Below are 23,277 nucleotides of genomic sequence, written 5' to 3'. Positions count from 1 at the left end.
GTCATGGGTCCCGGCTCCCTGCTCGACCAGCAAGCCCTCTGCCAACCCCCTCACTGTGCCCCCCTTTCTAGACGGCACGGCTGCCTCCTTACTGCCCTTCCCCTAAGGCTTCCTTCCACCTGCTTCAACTCCACCGCGAGGTGCCTTCAGGATGACTTGGCAGCTCCATTTCCATTCATGCTATTTCCTATTTTATTGATATTATCACCAGTTCAAAACAGTTCAGTGGCCACATCTTCTCCAGAATAATCTCTAACCACCCTGGCATGAGTAGGCCCTTTATGAGTAGGCCCATTAATCTCCTCCCGGCTCCCAGCCCTCCCTCTCCCCTTTGCCCTTCTTCTCTGCCACATAACGATTCCTGTTCACGTCCCGCTCCGCTCATGCCTCCAGGCCTTGGAAGAAGCCGTGTGTCCTCTTGGCCAGGAACCCTATCTCAAATCTCAGCTCAAATGCTCTCTCCTCTGGGAGGCTGCAAAACGACTTTCCTCCCCTCTGTGCTTGGCACCGTCTCCACTGCCACAATCAAACAGCTCAACTGTCATCATGTGCAGTTTGCTCTGAAGACCGGGCCGGCGTCTCATCCATCCTGAATGCAAATGGCTCGCACAATGCCCGACCCAGAGCAGGGCTCCTTAACGTCTCCTGAATGAAGACGTGAGGAACAAGGCAAAGACGAGGAAGGCAGAGTGATGGAGAAGGTCTGTAAGATGCCGGGAAATCTCGGGCTGTGCCAAGAGGGCCAGAGAGTTGGAAAGCTGAAGTGCACACAGAGACCCAAGGCGAAAGCAGCCACAGGTCACAACTATCTAATGTGTGACAGAACCCAGGCCATTTATGAACTCATTTTTATATCCCCCAAAACAAGAAGGGAATAACAGCATATTGGGGCTTTCAATCCACAAAGAGAAATAGGAGTCAAGATAATTTATGGGTCCCCAAGAAGCTTTTCATAAGGTTGAATAAACCAACTCAGTTTTCTGGAACCTTCAAGTGTCCCCTTGATTAACCCAGGTGGAGGCCCCTGCCACCTGACATGCCAGACAAGAGCTCAGCTGGCGAGGGCTGCCAGGGCCTCTGCCCTTGTTGGGATCCATGTAAAGGCCTCAGGCCACCCTTCCTGCCTCTCCTGGAGCCCTCGGTCTGCAAACACCAAGCATGTGTTGCAGGCACCAATCTTTGGTACCAACTCAGCAGTGGGGGGCACTGATCCTTCAAATCTCAAGATAAATGTTTAGAATGCCCCATGATGTAAGGGAATGGGTATGAATTTGGAGTCAGACGTACCTGGGTCTGAATCTCCTGCTCACAATTCCTGTGCCCTTGAAGCTGTTAGCACCTCAATCTCCTAGCTCTAGAATGTTCCCAGCAAAGAATCCAACACTTACCAGAAACTCCCCTCCCAACGCGTCTCTTGTCCTCCTGACCGCATTAGTCCTAATCCTCCCTAGAATGACACCCAGGGCCCATGAAAAGCTTCCAGAAGTTTGGTGACTCTTTCTCCAGGTGACGTCAGTCCACAGCGAACATGGTACAGTAGGGTGATGACTAAACAGTCATTTTGCATGAGGGAAAAGGGCTTCATGGCCAAGGAAAGTAGGACACGCTGCCACCCCCAGCCATCCCACAGGGTCACGATGCACATGAAAGGTGCTGAAGCCTGCGGTAAGGAAACCCACTTTGCTTAGTCCAATAAGGCTTAGTGCCCAGGAATATTCTGCAGGAGAGTATTTCTCGACACTGCCCTGGGAAATGCAGGTCAGGTGGGACGTGCGCGAGGTCAGTGGAAGAAGAGCTGGATTTGAGTCTGGCTTAGCACTGACCAGCTGTGTGACCTGCAGGCATCACCTGCTTGGCACTGCGATGCTGTCATCAGGCGGCAACAAGGTAATGGCCACACGGGAGCCGCCCAGTAGAAAGGCCAGGGCTGTTAGAGGACACTTATCTACAGAGAGCCAGCCACTCTGCAGCCAGGGCCAAGTTTACAGCACCCCCGCCCCAACGTGCTCATTCTCTGAGGACTAGGAAGGGGGAGGGTCCCCCAGCTGCCCAGGGCCCAGGCTGCAGAGGACTGGGAGCAGGCAGAGGGCCCCTCCCTCCCGACCTCAGGAATGTTGTTTGCTTACAGAAGAAGCTGGGACTTGTTTCCCTTAGCAGTATTCCAACCCCAGCCTGTGCTGATGCTTCGCAGATAAGGACACCAGACCAGAGCAGGACCAGAGAGGAATTTAGCACCAGAGCCCCAGAACCCACCCGCTTTGCCCTTCCCTCCTCAGAGGCCCATGGAGGGGCTTCCCAGGACTCCGAAGAGAAAGCCCGAGGGAACACTGAGCAACGTTGTTGCCTGACCTCAGAAGGGGAGGCCTGTGGTCATTCTGACTTTACCCTGCACCCAAAGAACCCAGACCTTCAAAACTGACACCAGAATTTGGGGCATAGATTCCCCTCCAGCTATGTGTATAAGGACTGGGGCGGGGAGCTGGAGATGAGGCTGAAGGGGATAAACACAGCAGTGTACCCCGGTCTATCACCATGTGGAAGAAATGGGTTTTATTCTAGGGACGAGGGGAGGCCTGCACCGGGGGTGGGAGGTGGGCAGGGTGACATCATCCAGTTTGTATTTCAGAAGGATGGCCCTCCCTGCCCTCAGTTGAAGGGGGTGAGGTCAGCAGTTGGAAAGGACCAGGACTAGCCAACCTAAGCGAGGACGAAAGAGAACTCGACGAGGAGGCTAGAGACAAAATGGTTAAATGCCACGAGAGGGACAAACAAAGCACAGATTTCACCCTCTGATCTACTACCCCAAACAGCCTGGCTCAGGGAGAATCCTGGCAGCCACTGGCCCACCGTGTCATGTCCTCCTGAGTGACAAGTGCCCCAGGAACTCTCCTCCCACAGATCTCCTGCACCCCCCAAACCAAAGTGCCTGAATGGGTCTCTCTCCTCCACTGAGATACCACCCCTGTCCTCAGGGCCAGATACACGGCGTGGGGCATGGAAGCTATTTCATAATGAATGAATGAATCAACTCATCAGTCAGGGCAGAGAGCAGTTAGAGCTTGAAGGACAGCCCCATTCAGAATGACAGCCCTTCCCACGTGAAGGGAAAGATCCCCGTGGCCTTCGGAAGCCAACCAAGTCCTTCCGGCAACGCCTCCCAGACACCCTGCATTCCAGCCACGGCTGGCAGAGTACGGCCACTCCCAAACCCGGTGATTTTACATGAGGGAACAGGATCTTTGCTGCTGCACGGCCCAGGCAGCCCTTCCTGACACCCTAGTACGTTATCCATCTCTGTCCCTCCTTGCCCCAGGCTGCCTCCAATACAGTCTGCCTCGTTTCAGAGCCGCTGCTTCTCTGCTTGCCTCACCTTTGCCCTAGAGCTCCTTGAAGGCAGGGACTGTCTCCCTACTTAGGTGCTGACTGATGACAGAGCCCTGGTTACTACGGAGGGAGAGCCTCAATCACGCTTGTTTACAGCTCACACTGGGTCATCCGGGAACCTGGCTACCCAAGAGCTCACCATTCCAAAGGGAACCCCTCTTATCTAATGTCGAGGTAGAGAGAGAGAGAGAGAGGGAGGCAGGCACATGGGCAACAGGCTAACAGCTTCCACCCGATGGGCAGAGGCCGTGCAGCCGCCCGCTGGCCTGTGGCTCAGCGGCTACGTCATGGCAAGTCATCCTCACTGGACCTTGACTTGGCGCTTAAGTGCTTCAATATTTGCATAGTGAGATCACACCTGTGCTTCACCTACCGGGTAATGAGCTTCCACTCAGTGGCCCAGGAGCTACTGCCAAGAGAAGCAAGTCATTTCAGGGGGCAATCAATATCCCCTCCTGAACAGCGAGGCACAGACTCTGCCCTCAGACTCGCCCCCAGGTTTGACAAGGCTGACAATTGTTTGGCTGCCTGCCCGTTAGGAATGTTCACTGAGCACACCCGAGCCTGCCCTCCCGCAGATAGCATCTCCGGAGCACGCTAGAGCTTCCCACACACGCACGAGGGGCAACTTGAACCCTTCAGGTTCCGCAGCGAAGTTATTCTTTCCCGTGGGTCCTGCTGAGAGCACGGTTTTCCTTTCCTCAAGCATGCGAGCACAGTTTGCTGAAACCCAACGCAGAAAAATAACCTCACTGCAAAGACTTAATTATACGGCCACTGTCTCGCTGGGAAAGTGCTGGCTTCCTGCGTCCACATGGTGACGGCTGAGAAACCCAACGCGACATCAGAAACTAAAGACAATTTCTGAAAACTACTCAGCCCAGAACCTATGAGGTCTTCAGCAGCTCGTTATTCTCTGAGTGATATTTAAATACAAAAACAAAACAAAACAGAAGAGTGTAGCTGCTTACAGCCACGTTGACCCTGGTCCCACCGGCCTGGGAGCTCCGAGGCCACGATGGGTCCCAGTCACTGCTGGGTGCCCACTGCCCAACATGTAGGTGCTGAATAATGTCTGATGAACTGAAATAACGGGGAAGGTTCCAGTCTCTCACAAGGTCCAAACTCCAGGGATGGAACCAGCAGGCTCTCTGCCACCCATTCTCCAAGCACCGAACGTGAAACCCAATAATCCCACATCTGATTTTCCCAACATATGTGACTCCTGGGGTTCATTTCCGCCTTCCGTGTGCAGCAAAGGCCTGGAGTGGACGAAGGCTCTTTGCAGCCCTCCGGTACCACACCACTGCCCTCCCGCTTCTCAGCCACCCTGCCAGCTAAATCCAAGGTTCACTAATCTTCATTTTGTCTCTAAAAGACATGCCACTGGCCAGGGGTCAACAACAATCTTCCTGAATTGATCAGGGGGTCATTTAAGTCACTCTGCTAATGAGCTTCATCACTGAAAGGAGACCTCCCAAATGGTAATAACTTATTCATGACTTTCACAGACAGCATCTTAGAAAGAACCTGACTCAGGAGGCAGCCAGACTGGCTGTGGAATTCCAGACCCATCACTTAACTAACAGAACAAACTTTGCCAAGTTGACTTGGCCCCCAGGGCTCGGTTTCTCCATTCGTAAAACGGAGGTGCTACCAGCCCCCCACCCCTAGGACAGCTGTGAGCAGTAGACAGAGCCGGCCCCATCTCTGCAATGCGGTCGGAGCCCTGCTCAACTCAGAACTATTGTGAGGATTGAAATGAGCTAAGAGGAGTGGTGCTTGGTGGTGCCCCGGGCCTGCCAGCCCCCCGCCCCCACAATCCTTGCCTCTTCTCTCAAGAAGTCTGTGTCGCCACTGAGCTCATAATGAGTCAGCCCCCGAGCGAGCGCTGCCCTCACACAGCCCACTTTGGGGGGTTTGAAGTCACATCCTGCCTCGCCTAACTCAATGTGATTTATTCCACCCCAGGAATGTAGCTCATTTCCCAGAATTTTGTCAAGAACTTTTTAAAGACTTTGATTTGCAAGGGGCTCCATTTACAGGCTCAGCTGGAGTGGCTGAGGAGACCCAGCTCAGCTCAGATCTGCAGACGGGAACCAGTCAGAGCTGAGCCGACCTGCCAGAGCGTCTCATCCTGGGGTTGCCAACATGTTCTTATTCATCTCAAACCACAGTAAAAAAAAAAAAATAACAATAATTAATTTAAAAACTTAATCACAAATACATACAAACATGTCCAGCAAAATGAAATTCACAAAATGATACTCTATTTTCCATTCGAGTCTATATTATTTCATTTCTAAAAATGCTGGTTGCCAACCACTCAGGTAATTTTATGACCCACCAATGAGTCTCAAGTGACAGACTGACAAACGCCAATCTGACTCAACCTTCTCTGGGCAGATGAGGCTCAGACTGGTCCAGCAACTCCTCCAAGATCACACAACAGGTTAGGCAAAGCAGAAGGCCAAAGCCAAAGCCAAAGGAAGGCTGTGTGGGGAACACGTTCCTCTCCCACTGCTCCCATCATTTGACCCCGACCACCTCAGTGACCCCCTTAATAAAGAGAGACTAAGAGGCTAGGAGGTGGAGGGGATGGTGCAACCTGCCCGGATGTGGGGGCGGAGAAAGCTTCCTTGGAACACCTGGAATCCAGGTAGAAGATCACAAGGACAGAAAGAAAGAGGAGCCCAGTTTCCTCCGTTTCTAGAACAGATCAAATCTCCTATGGTCAAAAATATCACCATTCTCCAAGCACCAGCCCCAGTTCCAGCCCCAGCCCCACACTAAAGAGACACCCAGAAGAGGTATATTAAAGGCTTAATACAAGAAATACCACATAGGGGTGGCCGGTTAGCTCAGTTGGTTAGAGCATGGTGCCAGTAACACCAAGGTTGCCGGTTCGATCCCCATCTGGGCCACTGTGAGCTACGCTCTCCTTAAAAACAAAAGGTGGGAGGCAGCCCAGAGGCGGTTGGAGCGCTGTGCTCCTAACGCCAAGGTCGCTGGTTCGATTCCCACATGGGCCAGTGAGCTGTGCCCTCTACAGCTAAGATTGTGAACAATGGCTCTCCCTGGAGCTGGGCTGCCATGAGCAGCCGGAGGTTGGCATGAGCTGTCATGGGCTGTTATATGCTGCCGTGGGCTACTGTGTGCTGCCATGAGCGGCCGGCAGCCAGTGAGAGTGGCACAGCCATCGTGAGCTGCCATGAGCTGCTGTGAGCGGCGGCCGACCGACTGCCTCAGCCGGGGGAGCGCAAGGCCTATAATACCAGCATGGGCCAGGGAGCTGTGTCCTACACAACTAGACTGAGAAACAACGGCTTGAACCGGATGGGGGGTGGGAGGGAAGGTAGAAGAAGGGGAGGAAAAAAAAAAAAGAAGTATCAGAGGGGAGAGGAAGTCACTGAGCTACAGAGGTGACATTGGGGAAAGCGCTCTCCATGTATTTATCGGTCGGGCAGCAAATCCTAACGCTGTGATGAACAGACCCTCATGCCTCTATAATACCCAGATCTGTTTACACACACGCACATGCACACGTACTCGCTCCACAAACAGGAAACCCAAAGTTCTCATCTCTCTAGATCAGTGTTTCTCAACAGGTTTAGCCATCAAGGAACCCTTTGAAGGCTGTGAACCCTTGCATACCATCTGAGGGGGCTCACAGAGACCCTCAAGTTCAGTCCATGGGCTTTTTAGGCGCCCCTGGTTACAAGCTCAAAAGCAAAGGAGTGGCCTCCTCGCCATGTGAACAAAGACAAAGGAGTCTCTTCCTCCATTACCCTCCAGAGGGTGAAGCAGGATCTCACAAGAGGTCTGGGGGAGCAAGGCTGCAGTCAGGACAACCCAACAGTGAGTCTGCGTGGGCAGCAGAGGCTTCGGGCTGTGGGGGCGGGGGGCAGGAGGCCATTCCCCAGGCTCTGGATCACCCTGGCCTGCAGGAACAAGACATCCAAAACTCTCCTCCCTCCCTTATCATCCCTCGGGCCTGTTCTCCCAATGCCAGCGCTGGGCACACAGGCTGCAGGGCAGAGCCAACTCTCTAGAGAAGCCAGGGTGGTCAAGCACCATCCCAGAGCCTTCAGCTTCCCTGGGGAAAATGACCCCAATACAGGCCATGGAGTGAAGATAAAACCCACTTATTGAGGCCGGAGCGCCGGGCTCTACTGCGCCTCCCAAATACCCTCCACCGGTTCCAGAAATAAATATTTTAAAGAAGGAGGAAAACCACTTATTTCACACTTTAGAGAAAATGACATTGCAGTTTCCTAGAGCAGGCTGTGTGGTGGCCCCTGGTCTGAAAGGCAGGCCAACCCCGCTGTCCTTGAGCAGGAAGCCTGGCCACACGGATGACCTCACACGTCCTTCACCAGGAACCTAGCTGCTGCTTACTTTACCACCCGCCAGGAATCCCTCTTTTGCCAGAGCTACAAGCCTGGTTCCAAAGGGGCCCAGGCTGAAGGAAGGAAGGAAGAAGCAGCAGCCCCTGCCCTAGGGAACTGCCAGATTAGGGCCACCCCACCCTGCCCGGGGTGTGACCCACCCCCCAGACTTGTGCACACACATGGACATGTACACACACAGATGTGCGCACACACACACCCCCAGAGGATGTGAGATCCCCTCAGGCTGATTGGATGTGAGCGCTGGAGTGTCCACGCACGGGTTGAGGGAATCTGGGTTACGTTACTTCTGAACCTCCCTTTCTCCATCTGTAAACTGGGAACCACAAAGCCCGCAGCACTGTGTGGACAAATAACAGCTACTAATGCTTAGTTCTGTGATTTCACCTGAGAGCTCACTAACCCACACAACAAGCCTGGGAGGTAGATTCTACTAGTAGTATCCCATTTTGCAGATGAGGAAGCTGAGGCCCAGAATGTTTGAGTGACTTGCCCTAGGGCACACAGGGAGTGGCTGTGGCTGTCTGTACCCTAGAGGTCTCACTACAGCTCCAGGGTCTGCCCCTGGACTTGGCCCACAGCCTCAGAGCACATGCAAGGACGCAGCAAAGGCAGAGGACAGACAGCACTCAGCCATCGGTCAGGAAAGGGAAGGAGCCAAAGGTGGCCCACGGTTTTCCGTCACCAGAACCAAAGCAGTAGACGCGGTCCTCCTGGCTGACAGCAAGCAAGCCCTTCTGCAACGCAACAGCGCTTCCCTTGCAGGTTCCCTTTTTAACCTGATTTCTCTAAGACAGCAGTGTTGGGGGTCGGGCAGGAGTATTTCTCCCCCGCCCTTCCCAGCTGTCCCTGCAGATCCCACCCAGGAGCCAGGACTGAAGGCCCTGTGGTGTCAGCATCTCCTGACCTGACCACGACCAATTCGGAATGTCCCAGGTCCAGGAGAACAAAGGCAGCCTGGTAAAGGCCTGACGGGCTGGAGTCCGGCCCCAGCCCCCTGATCTTTGCTCAGGTCCACAAAGGAGTATCACATTCTTCAGATTCTTGTCTGAAAGCCAGAGGGGGGCGGTGCGGGGGGAGGGGGACTCCGCGATTTCAACCTAAGGATAATTAAAGCAGGGACTTGTTTCACAGGAAGAGGAGGCCATCCTTTTCAGCCTCTCTAGACCAGCCTTTTCACACTGGTCTGCCTGCCTGCGTGATACCACGAAGGGCTGCACACACAGGGCTTTACAACCTGGCAGTGCCCCAGGCCAGTATCCCCAGAGTGTCCTCAAGGCCCGAGGCACGTGGCTAGTAAGTGGCAGGGAAGGATGCTGAACCTCGGAGGGCCCTCAAGTCCTTCCTCCCTGACAGGAGCTTTACAGCTGGTGAGGACGTCAGCAGCCAGGTAGGTGTGAAGGACGGAGGTAAGACAGTTGGAGGTGAGAAGTCCCAGAGCTGATGGGGACTAGTGAATTCCAGTGCTCAGTGGCAAGTCAGTCATCCCATAATGAGGCATTTTTCATGAGTACTTGGCAGGACACAGCCACGTCCTCCTCACCCTGGCAATCGCAGGAAACGGTGGGTGGCAGGCCCGGCCAGCACTGGGCAGAAGGCAGGCTGAGAACAGCATGCTGGTGGGCTAGGAGAAGGAGGCCTTAGAAAGCTGAGGGAGAAGCGCTCAAGGCCCCTGCAGGTACCAGGCACACCTGGCCACCCACCTCCACCTCTCTCCACTGACTTGTCTCGGACGGAACCAGGAGGGCTGTATTTTATACCTGGCACCATGAGCCAGTGGGGCACCGGGCCTCAACAACCACTGCTTTAAGACTGTGTACAAAAGCATGGAAGTCTACAAAACTCCCCACTTCACAAACATTATCCATAGGATGGGTGAAGTGGGATGAGAAGACAGGCACGGCAACGAATAGGCCTGAAAATTAGAGGAGCGGGGAGAAGATCTGAGATCTCTCACTTGCTATCTGGGGCACTTAGGTTCCTTGAGCCTCAATTTTCCCAGCTATAAAATGGGAACACGAATACCGCCACCCTCATGGGACTGGGAAAGTTCAATTTCAATAACCTGAGCGTGACTTCAAACTTCATAGTGATAGAAAAAAATAAGATTAAAATAGGTTTTTTTTAAAATAGATATATTTATAATAAATAGCCTGGCACTTTGTACAAATAAAACATATAAACAACAAAGCTCCACTTTACTGAGCTCCAAAACCCTCCGTGGTAGTTCTCATTTTCCTCATTCCACACCCAAGGAAAAAAGACAGGATGCAGAAAAGTTAGGTACCCAACGTCGAAGACCTGGCAAGTGGGAGATTCAGGATTAGGACAGAGGGTCTGACCCCAGCGCCTGCTGCCTATTTACATAGGTACCAGGCATACACATGCCGTGGCGTTTAAGCCCCAGAAGCCACATGGAGCTAAGTGACGGAGCTGACCCACACTTGGGTATGAATATACTCACCCATTTCCCAAGCACACAGTAAGTGCGAGGCCTGGGCAGTGGCAACACCGCTAATGAGGAAGCGAGACCAGCACAGGGAAGTGTAAAGCGTCACCGGTCTGAGGGAAGCTTTCCCTGCAGCCATCCCACACTCTGGCCAGCAACAGGTATTTTACGTGTATACTCCTGCACCAGTTTTCTCCGCATCTTACTTCTTGCTGGTGTAAAAACAGTGTTTGGGGCTCCTCAGAGGGGAGAGGCCATCCCCAAGAATGCATGGCCCCACACGAACTGGGTGGGAGTGCCATCACTCCTGTGAGGAAAGCAGAGCCATGTGGGAGTTGGGAACAGCCATCCCAGGAAGCCAGTTATTAAAGCACCCTGATCAGAAGTGGAGCTCGGGAGCAGAGAGGATGAAAGAGGGATGGAAGGCAAAGGAGCTCTGGCGAGCCAGGGGCAGGAGGGGGGCAGAAGGAGAAGGTATGGGACTGACTTATTGGGGGTCTGCCATGAACTGAGTTCATGAAAGGCTTAGCTCCCCAAAGGACAGCAAGAGACAGGTTTCATTAACCATATTTTACAGATGAGGAAACTGGGGCTCAAAGCAGTTAAATAAACTGGTAAAGTAGAACAAAATACTGGCGAGCTCATCCCTCACACCTGGAGGAACCAGGTAACTGTCCCTGGATTTAGAGAATCCTCCACTGACAAACCCCCCCACTCCCTTCTCCCCGGTTATGGGCTGAACTGTGTGGTTCCCCACCCCCCTCAATTCCTATGTTGATGCCTTAACCCCCAGGACCTCAGAATGTGACTATATTTGGAGATAGCGTTTTTAATTAAATAAAAATGAGACCATTCAGATGGGCCCTCATCCAACTACTGAGGAGGAAATTTGGACACACAAGGTGGGGAGCACAGAGGCTCATGCACAAAGGAAAGACCCTGAAAAGAGGCAGCAAGAGCCAGGCCTCTGCAAGCCAAGGCCAGAATCCTCAGAGGAAACCACCCCACCAGCACCTTGACCTTGGACTTCCCACCTCCAGACTGTGAGACAATACGTTGCTGATGTGGACGCTGATGTGGAAGCCGCCGGGTCTGTGGTCCTCGGTGCAAGGCCTGTGGGACTCTCACCCTCAGCCCCGACCACCACGGGGAGCTTGCTTCTCTGCCTGCTGTCTGCTTCTCCCCACTAGAATGTTCACTGCAGAGGCTTCGGTGGTTTTACTCAATCCTGTATCCCAGCACTTGATACATATTTAATGAATAAACTGTGTGAAATGGAATTTAAACCCAGCTGCTGCTCCTAAAGTCACCCACTCTCTTCCCACACGCCACTGCCTCCTTCTGCTTTATCTAATTCTCTATTCCTTATACCCAGCTCTCTACCCTCCAATATTATAGCAGCAAGTAATTAAAAATAGTATAAAATCCAAGATAATCTCTAGCCTGTAATCACCAGCCAACAGTAATGTAAACAAGGTGACAGGAGACAAATTAAAAAGATACACAAAGGACCTCACCTCAGCTACCAGGGAACATTCTAACCTACCCACTGCTGACATCCCCAGCTTGTTTTGGTCTCATTACTGATTTTAAGTCAATATGTAAAAACAAGCTTAGGTTAAGGTTTAGGGTGTGTTTTTGGTGTTCTGAGTGTGTACTGAATGGGGGCATTGAGTGACAGAGCCCTCCTAGTCAAACCACACACCGGAGAGGCCTGGGTGGGACTGAACCAAATCCCCACTGCAGGTTGGAGAGGGGACTCGAGGCTGACAAAACACAAACAAGACCATGGAAGTGTCCCAGTGATCACCTCTGGGGCCCACCACTGGCCCTCTCAGTCCTTCAGTGGGTGAGGTGGGTGACAACAGTTTTTGGCTCCTTTCAGAAATGACTTCTCTCCTGCTCTCTAGGAAGACAGCAGAATTCAGGTCCGGCTCCCTGGAGCCAGGAGCTGGGGCTGGGGGGACAGGACAGCGGGGGGTGGGAACGAGGAAAGGACATCGGCAAGGAAGCCATTTCTCGGGAATGGAAGAAAACACAAGAGCAAAGACACTGCATTTGGGTTTCTAGGCTCCTGACCAACCATCTTCTGCCCTCGTGGGCTGCCCAGCCCACCCGCAAACAGCCCTTACTGTCGTAAATATCTACGCCCAAAGCAGCCACTAGGATTCTGAAACATCGCCCAAAGCAGCCACTAGGATTCTGAAACATCCTCTTTACAACAAAACTATACTGTTGCAACGTGTTGCTACAATGAGCCACAGCAGAGGCCCAGCAGCCTGCAGTGGCTTTTGGACATTTCAGAAACCACCCCACCCCACCTCACCCACCTGCTGCCTCGACCCTCAGCTGCCTCCGACCCATGGTCCGCATCTCCCCAGCGCCCCGCTGACCAGGCCCTGGGAGCCTCTGCCCCCTCACTTCCTCCCAGGGCATTTTCCGGCCCAGGGCTCCTGCAGGAACTACTGGGAAGGAGGCAGGTGATTGTAGGTCTTCCAATTAGCCCAGAAAGATCTCCCAGGTCCACATTCCTAAGCCTTCTCACCCAAATGACAAAGTGGTTTTACCTGTTTTCCAAATTGGGCATGGAGCTGCCACTTTCTCCTGGGTTCACTTCTACCACAAACCACAATACCAGAGTGAAGCAGTTTTTTTTCCCTGGGTCTAGACGGTGAGCGTCTTGAGGGCAGGGCCTGTGATGTCTCATTCATCTACATCCAAACCACCTAGCAGTTCCTGCCCTAGACCAGATGCTCAGGACATATTTGCTAAATGAGTGAATTTCCAAGAGTCAACAGAACCCAGGGAACTTTCTGGCAATGTAAACAATGGTTCTTCTCCTCTGTGTACCATAACATAGCCATTAAAACAGTAATTGTGGAGACTGTTGTAACATAGGAAACTTTTTATTCTAGCACTGAAAGAGTAGCTGTTCTGCTTAGTTTTGTACCATATGTACTTATCGATACGGATAGGAAGCCCTGAAAGACGCAAACTGTAGATAGGGTGAGGGGTGGATTTGCTTCTTGCAAGCTTTGTTATTATACTATTGGTGCTATAAACAATGCCCCCCCCCTTTTTACTTTAAAAAGGGAACCATTCCAGTAACAATTATCTCTCTCAACACTGGATGAAAAAACTCTCACGCCAAGTCCTTCAGCTGGGAACAGCTTGCTGACCACATACCCCGGGGGCACAGGCAGGATTCCCAGCAGCCACTCAGGGGTTAAGATCCTGGGAGTGGAATCCTGCACTCCCACATTTCCCAGGAAATGGCACAGGCCTTAATGGGTCATTTGGGCTATATAAGAGGCTGCAGGAGGGGCTGGGCACAGGAGGAGAGGATATCTTTTACCAGCCCGTGACTCAGAGGGCCTCAGCGACCTGAATCACCCCAGAACAAAGCACCACCAGAGTCTGAGTGACTGAAAAAGGTCCCAGCCCATCTCCCCATACGTGCTGTGCCACATCCCTGCTTTTGTATCAGCTCAGATACCGCCTCCTCCAGGAAGCCTTCTCAGACCCTCCTGGGCCCCCGGCGCTCTGTAGATGGCAGGATACCATTGGCTCCTGGAAACAAGGGCCCCTGCTTCCTTCACCTCCATATTCCCAGCACCCAGCCCAGTGCCTAGCACCCAGAATAAGCTCAGGAGTAGTTACTGAATGACAGTGGACAGATGGACAAATGAAGAAGGAAGGAATTCAAGTTCACTGGATGCAAGTGGGCTGAGGTCAAGAAGAGCCCCCTGGTCGAGATGGCGGCGGGCCCTCTGGCTTGTTGGCTCCCCAGTGAAGACCAGCCCGGCCCAGCCACCAGGGCCCAGGTAGGCAGAGTCGCCGAGACTAACACTGCCAGGCCATGGTCTTTTCACCTGCCCTCCCTTAGGACAACCCCACACATTGGAGAAACGGCCAGTGGAGGTTAGAGGTGAAGTCGGTAGCCAAGGCAACACTATCGAACTGGCCCCCTCACTCTGAGCAGCCAACCGCACTGTGGAACAGGAGGCCCCATTCTGCCAGGGCCCCATGCTCTCTCCTTTCATTAATGCTTGGCCACTGGTGAGAGGAGGGGCCCGGGGACCGGCCCAACCCCTCACTATCAAGCCCAGGAATGAAGGGCATCTACAAGGTCACACTGCAGTTTGAATCCCTGCTCAGGCTCCTTATCTGTAACATGGCGATAACTTCCTACCTCCTAAGAATGAGGTAAGACAGGAGATAATTCCTGTAAAAGCACTAGCACAGGGCCTGGTACTTAGCAAATGCTCAAAAGTTGACTTGCTTTTATTATTATCACGGCGGACTTCCCCCCAGGCATCCCGATTCCCAGGCCAGCGCCCTTCCATTGAGCCTCTTCCTTCCTTGCCCACCTTGCCTCCTCCGCCTCCCAGGCAGGTCCAGCCTCCAGAAAGGTCGCTCCCGTCACTCAGGGCAGCACGGGCCTGCTTCTGGGGGCAAGTCCCTCTCGCAGGGTCCCTCTTAGAGGGTACGGCTCCTGAGGACAAGGGCTGGCTCTCGTCCTCCTCGTGGCATGTGCAAGCCACACAGCAGGACCCCAGGGGTCTTTGTTATCGGCCTGGCAAAGACATTTGGGATCAACACCCTCATGTGCCATGGGGTGGCTCTTAAATATTACAAAATAGGCAGAAACTTGAAAATGGTTCCTTGCCACCACCCTTCTCACCCTGAGATTCCCAGACAAGCACCTTGCATCCATGTTTTATAAAAGGGAGAGATCGTTAACTAAATGTCACTCCAAAGCTTTGGCTGCCGGGACCTCCCAGTCCGCAGGCTTACGGGCAATGGCGCCAATGAGACCTAAACACCACTCATTCAACAAGCACCGGGTGCTGACACTGCGCCAGGCACCAGGCAAGAACCTGGGAGCCAGAGAGGAAAAAAGACGCTGCCTCTGACCTCCAGGTTCTCACAGTCCATTAGGTTCTACAACCTTCTCCCCCTTCCAGACCAGTTAGATTAAGTCACCCCAACCAACTGTTCCAAATGCTTCGTCTTTATGTTTATCAGACAGGAAGCTGCCTTGTCCAGCCCAGTGACTTAATGTAAAACACAGGAAATGCGGCAGCGTTTGAACACAGACAACTCTAAATAAAGGTGCCTCTCTCTCCTGCTTGGGGACAGCCTTTTTTCAAAGGCTTAAACCAGCTCAGACGGAACAAGTTGAATTGCACTGTGTGGTAGGAAGGATGCAAAGGTTGCAGGCCTTGAAAACCTCGGCATCCAAGCCCAGGAAATCTTCTAGCAGGTCCCTCAATCATTTCAGTTCCCACATCTTGTTATCAAGGGACAGGCTTATTAGACAAATTTAAAATCCTTAAAACCCGAACACATATTTCCTACCACCTGATGATGTTGGTGATAACATGAAAAAAGGAGGAAGAGGAAGGGGAGGAAAAAAGAACTGGAACAATTTACATATATTTATATGTGAATTATGACACGTCTAAAAAAGCAGCCATCTCCTAACAGCTAGTAGGAGAAAAGGCGAGGGTCTGGTCCCAGATCCCCTGACCCCAAAGCCCTTGTTTGGTTCCCTCTACTATGAGTTTTGTACTGAAAATACAACAATCAATCATCCACGGCATTAAATGACTTAAAATTACTAGCAATCAGGACTGGCTACTGGACAGTGGAAAGCCAGGGTCGCTCTCTAAAAGGCCCACCCTGTGCCTGGCTCTACCCCATGTGAAATATTGATTTTTGAGCTGTGGGAACTTTCAGCCTGAATGGCCCTGTCCAACTGGAAAGAGTTCAGAGAAACCCGAAACACCTCCCACTCCATTTCTTAACCCTAATGCCCCCCCACCAAAAAAAAAAAAAAAAAAAAAGATTAAGGGTGTGGAAGAATAGACTCTTGAGGAAAGATTAAAGGAGTTGAATTTGTCTTGGTTGGCTAAACAGTATATAAAAGGGATGATAACAGTTCAAAAACACTTTTAAATAAGGCCACATGATTTTGAAAGAAAGGCAACAGGGCTGAGTGAAACCAGGGGCCAAAAGCTTTCTTCTACCAACTAACAGATGAGCTTGGGCAACCACTCCTCTAACTGGGGAAGAAAAATTACACTATCCCTAAGATCCTTCCCAACTCAGGCATTCCCTTATTCTAAGCAAATTCAGCAGAGAAGGTTTTACTGTCCTGTTGATTTTTCTTTTAGAAAAATCACTTAGAATTAGAGTTAAAATAAAAGGAAAAGAAATCTAAGACATAAGTTCCCAAAATGTAAATGCCCATGGAAGTGACAGAGGGGCCTCCCTTAGTCCCCCGGGCAGTACTGTAGGACTCTAAGGACCAGGACCCCTGAGAAGCACCAAGGCAATGACGAAGGTGGGGGGAAATCAGCTCCACCTTCAGCTTCCCCACAGGCTGAGGCCCAACCTGCCCAGGCAGGAAGCCACACCCTTCAGGGGCAACTTCCGGAAGGGCCTGTAAAGCTCCCTCCAGCCTCAGGGGGAAGGTTCCCGGTGGAGTAGCCAACAGAGCTGGGGAAGGAGGCAGCTACAGAAGGCGCCACTGCGAGACCCGAGGCTCAGGCTGGGGAGAAGCTCCCAGAAGACCTTGTCCTCAGCCAGAGGCCAGCCACGAGCCTTTTCTGCGCTCAGTGTGCTGTGCCCCATTCTGGGTGCTGAATCACCCCAGGCTTGAGAAGCTAGTCAGCAGAATGGGGGCCTGAGAAATTCCAACAGAGGCCTGCCTAAGTTACTTTTTAAAGAGAAATGCATCAGACACAAGAGGGCAGCTCCCCTCCTGCTTCCCAAATATTTGGTACCATCACAGCACGAAGTGGGGGGGTACAGGCCAGCCTCCAGCCTTCAAACCCATGTGGTGGTAGGCCCATTTTAGACCCAGGCTCATTCTGTATACGCATGTGTGACTCACGCCATTCCTCCAGGAGGCCCAGAGGCAGCCTGGCAGGGACACAGGCCTGTCCAAGACCCTAAAGGGGTCTTCTGCTGCCTTCACCATGGAAAAGAGCCCACTCAGCAGGCAGCAGAGCTGGCAGCTTCTCCAGCACCCACATCAACCAAGACTAGACCGCCTTCCCTAAGAGAATGGAGGCCCCCCCCCAATTCAAAATACCTTTCTGATCACATTTTCTCAGGAATTTGGGCTTTTCCACTGTTATTAATACACAAAAACCACAGGCCAGATGTCTGACGGGTAACTGGGGACAAAGTGGGAAGGGGCACACTAGTGGTTGCAGTGACCCCAAGTTTAGAGGACCCAAGAGAATAAAGGCCTGGTGTCGACTTCTGATCAGGGTGGGCTCCCCAGGAAAAGACCTCGGGTGATCTGGAGCCAGGGGAATTGTGGGAAACCTGGCAAAAGGTTATCCCAAAATACTTTCCAGACACACTGCAGGTTTCCTTTTCTCACACAGCAAAGAAAAAGCAATCATCTACCATTTTCCAGCATATGAGGGAGTAGATCAGAGTAGACATTTGTTTAAGGGGTTACTCTGGTGATATGACATCATGGAGGGAAAAACAGTACCCAAAAATGTTCCAACCACAAGAGCAAGTCAGTCCATTTTTAAAACCTTTCCTCCTTCCTTGCATACAGTAGGCACTCAGTATGAAACCTGGAATCTAGAGCAATGCATTTGAAAGTTGAGACCTACGCGATTGGCCAGATACGCAATAAAAATACGAAAATTTTAATTTTTTGACTATGTTAGGGAAATACGTATAAAAAGGCATTTAGTGAAAAGAAATGCTCACAGACACAGACACCCCGGCCTCCACTCCTGCTTCCTGGGCCCTTTCTAGAGACAACTACTATTCCCAGGGTCTCGGCATCTTTCTGTGCAGAGCTCAGGTAACATAGCATATTTCACACAAAGGGAACACCATCTATACTACTTTATAGTGTCTAGTTTTTTCCACTTACAACATACCTTGGAAAGCATGCCCTATCACTACATCTAGATCAGCCTTATTTTTTTAAGGGCTGTAAGGATTCTCACTGTAGAGTGGTGCCACGATTTATTGGACCCTTTTGATAGACAGTGAGCTTGTTTCCTGCCGTTGTCTACCCCAATGCTGCAAACAGTATCCTCACACCTTTTGCACATTTATCTGTGGGATGCATTCCTAGAATTCAGACGGAAGGACTATGCTTTGACAGATACTGTCAAACTACCTTCAAGAAAAGACAGTTGTTACAACGTATACTCCTCCCATCAACAGGGCGTGAGAGTACCTAAGAAACTTGGAGAAATTAAAACGACTCAATTTTTCAGTTCCCTCGTGCTCTTGTGCATAACTAGTGAGCACATAAACTGGTCTGATGTCTTCATAGGCGATAATGGCACTTGCTACCAAAACCAAATGTTCCCCCAGCCAGAGCTGGAAGTCAGGTCTCCAGATACTCAACTACAATGACCTTTCCATGCCACCCTTTGGCCGTGTCCTAGCTCATGGGAAACCATGTTTTAGAACTAAAACCGCAGTTGCTTTGCACACCCTCTGCCCAGGCCAGGGCCCTGGACCAAGGCAGCAGCACAAGCTCATCACCAGGTGAATCCCAAAGTACCGGCAGATGGACCCCAGAACCACCTGTGTTACCACTTGGGCTTCTGCACACACCCAAGCACACCTTTTCACAAGCAGAAAGATCACTGAGCCAGGAAAAGCATCTACCCCTCCGCGACTGTTTCCTCCCCCTGACAACCCACGGAGTTAAGGCTGAACATTTATATATTTTCTTAAAAACTTACTAGCCACGCTCTATCAGGCCCTTTACATACCTTATTTCTTTTTGTTCTCGTATCTAACCCTGCAGGGTAGGGGTCACGATTCCCATATTATGGGTAAGGACTAGGAAGACACAGAGGACCCTGAGGCTCGGGAAGGTTCTGTGACTCACCTAAAGGGTCATAAAGCTAGGAAGTGGTGGGGTCAGGATCGGAACTCTGCCTAGTTCCAAAGCTCAAGACCCCACTCTTCCCAGCTCTCAGAGCGGAATTCTGTAAGTCACAGGAGCACTGCTTCCCAGGGGCAGCCAGGGTTCCATTCTGCTGTCACCAGAGGACTTGAGCCCAGGGGCTCAGGGCACCAAGGGTTAAGGCTCATCAAGGGTTAAGGCCGGGAGGCAGAGACTCTGGGGCTGCACAAAGAGAAATTGCACTTCCTGCCCCTGCGGGCAGAGATGCTGTTTTATGCTCAGCAAATTAGGATGTTTGTTTAATTAAGACGACACACAGATTTTGTTATTCTAAATATTTCTGGAACATGATGCTTGGGAGGAAGCTGTTAAAGCAAGGATTTTTTTTCCCCCTTTGCTTTGGGTTTCTCTGTCTCCCCCTCCAAGAGAAGGGTAGGGCCCGCCTCTGAGGAAAACAACAGCCAACCCCTCCTCTCCTTTTGAAATAAAGATGTCAAGCTGGTAAGGGCTGTCTTAAGCACTTTACTGAAGGATTAGCTACAAGAGGAAGTGAAGAAAGCACAGCTCTGCCTGGTTTCTAGCAATACCCTACCAGGCTACACAACAATGCTGCATTTTTTGAATGTGCTTTTCTCCTTTTAAAAAGCTAACAGATCCTTGTTTTGTTTTTTCTGGAGCAAGAACAGGCGAAAGGCAGGCTGTGATTAACATGCGACCTTCATCCTGCAAGAGCGTAGTTGTCCCATCTCCAACCCCTTAGGTTAAAAAGTTTAAAAATAAAGAACAGAAAGCCGGGGCCCTGACCCTCTCTTTCCTCTCCCCTCATGCGCCCTTCCGACAAGCAGCCCAGAATGCACCCCTCAGGCTGCCCCTCCCCAAGCAGAGCCTGCCAATCCGGGCACCTGGATCTGCCCATAAGCACCGCCAGGACTTGCTGACAGTGAAGAGTAGAGCTCTTTGGTGTCACCCCGCAGACATCTGGGGGGCACAGCGGCTCTCAAATTACATCGAGCAATCTCTTGATGCTTTTAATTACCCCTCAATTATCCACTAAATGAGTCCTCACTTTCCAACACCCAGTGCTCGCCCTCAGTTTGCCAAACCTGCAATGTGCAACTTCCTCGAAGCAGCTTCCCTCCTGGCCCCAGACAGAAGTGGCCCCTCTCCGGAATTCCTCGAGTCCTTTGTCTATGGCATGCTTGGGACACTCATCACAGGCTGCCTTTGTATTTCAGCCATTGGGCCACTATTTCCCCTTGAGGAATGTAAACTCTTGAGCCTCAGGATGAGCTGGCTCCTTTCTCCCAATCCCAACGACTCACAGTACCTTTCTGGGGTCTCTCTCATCTTCACCTCACAGGACAGTCATCTACAGATTTGTCTCAGCTCTCTCCTAAGTGTCCAAGGGCAGGGGCCAGGTCTTACTCAACCTCACACCCCCACCACCTGGCAGAGTCCCCGGCACCGAGAAGCCAGTTAAATATTTGCTCAGTTACACATCTGTGTACCCACCTCTCACCCCTAGCAGCCTGGTATATAAATTCACTAATATTAATCAGGTGATTGTCTAAACAGGCCTGAAAGCTGCCTCCCTCCTTCCCAAAAAGGAAGTCAGCCACCAGGTGAGTTACCAGGCGGGCCTCGGACAGTGGGGTCAGAAATGGCCACAGCACTGCAGGAAGGCCCTAAGGCTCTCTTCTCCTTCCAGTGACCCAAGTTGCTCTGAACTCCTGTAAAACCCAGGCCAGGGCGCAGTGGACCGAGAGCCGCCAGGCCTCTCGAGCGCCCCGAGGAGGAAGCGCCGTCGCCAGGACCTGGGACTTCGCAGGAACCTTTCTCCTCGCACGGGCTGGGTGGGGCCGCAGACAGCAGCCCTGGCTCTCACCCTGCCGCCACCTCAAGACAGCCGGCAACCTCCTCCTGGTCCGTTTCTATTTGAAACGGCGGGGCTCGCTGGAGGGCGGGGAGGGGGCTGCGGTCCTGCCCGGGGGAGACCCCAGGACAGCACGGCGTGAGCACCCCCGCACAGAGAAGTGCGGGTGGGGGTGTGGAACCCCCTGGCTCGGGCCCACACACAACGATGCAATAGCTCGGCCTCGAGGAGCAGCGCCCAGCGCCCTCCACTCCGGCCCGGGCCGGACGCCCCCAGGTGCGGGGAATCAGGTGCGCGCCGGGACCCGGCCGATGGCCGCGGGCCTTCCTCTCCGGGGTGGACGGCAGCAGTCAGAGGCGGAGGAGTTGTGCGAGCGCGGGGGGTCTGTCCTGCCGCGCGGCCCGGTCCCGCGGGTCCCCTCCCCGCGCTCCCCTCCGCACCGCTCTCGGTCCCCTCTCGCGCCCGCTCGCTCGCAGCCCAGCGAATGAGGAAGTCGGGCGCGGAGGGCGGAAACCGAGCCGAGCGCAATGTCTGCGGCAGATTGTCCGATTCTGACTCAGGAGGACGCCCTGACAGCTGCCAAACGGTCCCCGCCTGCCCGTTACCTCCGTTTCGAAAAGGCCTGGAAACTTCCAGAGCAGCCGGAGCCCCGAGCGCCCCACCTCTCCCCCACCCGTTTGGGTCGAAGGGACAGCGGCTCCCCGGAAGGGGTTAAAAAGTTTGCCCAACTTGGGAGCTGGGCGAGGCGAGGGCGGGGCGCGTGCCCGGGCAGCAGGGGGAGGTCGAGGCTCCTGGGTGCCCCGCCGGAGGCGTGAGGCGGGCGGGGGTGGGGGAGGCCGAGGGTTTCCGGGGAACGCTGGCCCCGAAGCCTCCTCTGCTCCCCAAGGCCTCGCTTCCAGAGGCGCTTTCCCCGACAGCCACGCAGGGGTCCCGGCGCCCCTCCGGGAAGGATGCGGTATCCCGGCCCAGCCCCGCGGCGTTCGCGCCGGACCGCGCCGGTAGCCGGCCGCGCGGAGGCCGAGAACCACGCGTCGGTCGTTTCGCCCCACACGCCGCGAGTCCAGTCGCCCGCCGCCGCCGCCGCCGCCCCCGCCCGCCTGCCCCGGGTTGGTACCAGCCGGTGGGGCTTGCTCACCTGAACCTGGATCTGCCCCGGGGAACTGGCGCTGCTTCTCCCGAGAGGGCTTTCTCGAGCGCTCTGGCGACGGCGGGGTGGGGCGAGCGCGCGAGGCGGGAGCTGCAGCAGGTCAGCCTGGCTCAGCCTTCCGTGCCCTGCCCAGGAACCGAGGTGATCTGCGCGCCTCACCGCACCCAACTCGGCTCCTCGCCGCCTTCCCGCCCCGCCCTCTCAGCCGCCCGCCCATTTTTAGCTCGGCTCCGGCTCCGGCTCCGGGGCGGAGCCTGACGGACGACCCCGCCCCCGAGCCGTCTCACCCACTCCAGTCCGTTCCCACTCTTGATGGACAGATATGTTAGCCTGTAAAAAGGGATGGGCGGAGTCTATGGGTCCAGATAGGTGGAGATTCATCAACCCCCATCCGCCCCCACCTCCACACTCTCCACCTTCCCCCAAGCTTCCTAGGCGGGAGCCCCGCCTCCTAGGGCGGGTCCAACGGACAGCCAGGTTCCAGGAGGACGATTGACACAGAGAAAGTCCAATCAAGAGGAGGAGGCTCGCAGGGATTTTTTTTTTTTTTTTTTTTTTTTTGGTGCAGTGCCTGGGCGGGGTCGAGGCCCGGCGGGAGTGTACTGGAAAGGTCCGGGATTCTGACACCCCGCCCCACGAACTGTTTTCCCTGTCCCGTGTCATCCTACCAGAACAGAAATTAAGTACCATATATGGGAAAAGTGCTATTTTACATAATTATTGTGGCCTGTGGGGCGGACAAGGACTCAGCCCGGGATCCGTTGTGGTAAGCCCTGAGTTCGATTCTGTAGTGTGGGCACGCTGCTGTCTTTCAGCCTCCAAACCTTTGCTCACACGGGTTCCCTCTGCCTGGAAAGCACCTCCAAGCCTCTCTTTACCTTCACGTGATTAACTCGCACACTTCCTTTTAGGTATTTGTTACAAAATGTTTTCTTGGGTTTTTTTGTTTTTTAGGTAGGCAAGGAGTACTTTTTTTGTTGTTACTGCCCGTTACAAAATTAAAATTTTTTTTTAATTTTTAAAAGAATTTTTACATTTATCTCTTAATTCACCTGGAATTTATTTTTATTTTGGAGTGAGGAGGAAATCTAATACAATATTTGCAAC

At 53.0% G+C, this 23,277-nt stretch overlaps 1 protein-coding gene across 1 annotated transcript in view; it reads right to left on the bottom strand.

Moving 5' to 3' along the window:
* MYH9 (myosin heavy chain 9) overlaps positions 1–22,373 on the bottom strand; it is an 89,519-nt gene extending 67,146 nt beyond the window's left edge. The window contains exon 1 of the mRNA XM_019713438.3: positions 22,159–22,373. The gene's annotated coding sequence lies outside the window, so the exon portion shown is untranslated. The remainder of the gene's footprint in view (positions 1–22,158) is intronic.
* Positions 22,374–23,277: the final 904 nt, after the last annotated feature.

The sequence above is a fragment of the Rhinolophus sinicus genome, chromosome 1 (assembly GCF_057876585.1).
Source record: "Rhinolophus sinicus isolate RSI-liver-muscle chromosome 1, RSI-T2T, whole genome shotgun sequence".
NCBI classification, from domain to species: Eukaryota; Metazoa; Chordata; class Mammalia; order Chiroptera; family Rhinolophidae; genus Rhinolophus; species Rhinolophus sinicus.
This window is presented reverse-complemented; position numbering and strand designations above follow the sequence as displayed.